Raw genomic sequence first — 766 nt, 5'->3', positions numbered from 1 at the left:
GGGGGTTGAGTCATTGCGTGTGTCGTGTCCCCCCCCATCCCCCAAATTTTGGGTGCGGGGTCAGTGCAAAGTGAGGTGCCCGCGGCGGGGGGGGCACGGGCAGTGCAGCGCGCATCAGCCGCGCCGGGTGACACCGCAGCCGGGTGACACCGTGAGATGGTGACACCGCGACTGGGGGTCACCGTGATAGGGTGACACCGCAACAAGGTGACACCATGAGAGGGTGACACCATGAGAGGGTGACACTGGGACGCGCGTGTCCCCAGGTCCTGTGCCAGGTGGGGTCACAGGGCGCGGTGACGGTGTAGGCACCGGCGGTGCCCGGCAGGGTGTTGTCCATCCCACCGGTGTCCTGGCTGTCACCGTGGTGCCCGGGGGTGGCAGTGCCGGTCACAGCAGCGATGCCACCAGCATGGCGGTTGGTGCCTGGCACGGCGGTGAGGTCCCGGTGTGGCGGTGCCTGGCCCGGCGGTTGTGCCCAGCATGCAGGTTGTGCCAGCTCATGGCGGTTGTACCCGGCCCGGCGTTTGTGCCCGGGTGGCACGGCGGTGTCCAGCGTGTTGGTGCCCGGCTCGGCATCACCCCGTGTGCCAGTGATGCCCATCCCGGCGGCGGTACCCCATCCGGTGGTGATGCCCGTTCCGGTGGTACCCAGTCCAGTGGTGACGCCTGTCCTGGCGGTACCCAGTCCGGCAACGGTACCCGTCCCGGTGACGCCGGGACTGTCGCCGCCCGGCGTGACGGTGTCCAGCGTGTTGACGGTGCC

The sequence above is a fragment of the Haliaeetus leucocephalus genome, unplaced genomic scaffold (genome assembly GCF_000737465.1).
Source record: "Haliaeetus leucocephalus isolate CR32 unplaced genomic scaffold, Haliaeetus_leucocephalus-4.0 Scaffold186, whole genome shotgun sequence".
Lineage (NCBI taxonomy): Eukaryota > Metazoa > Chordata > Aves > Accipitriformes > Accipitridae > Haliaeetus > Haliaeetus leucocephalus.
The sequence above is the reverse complement of the archived record's forward strand: the minus strand, read 5'-3'. Positions refer to the sequence as shown.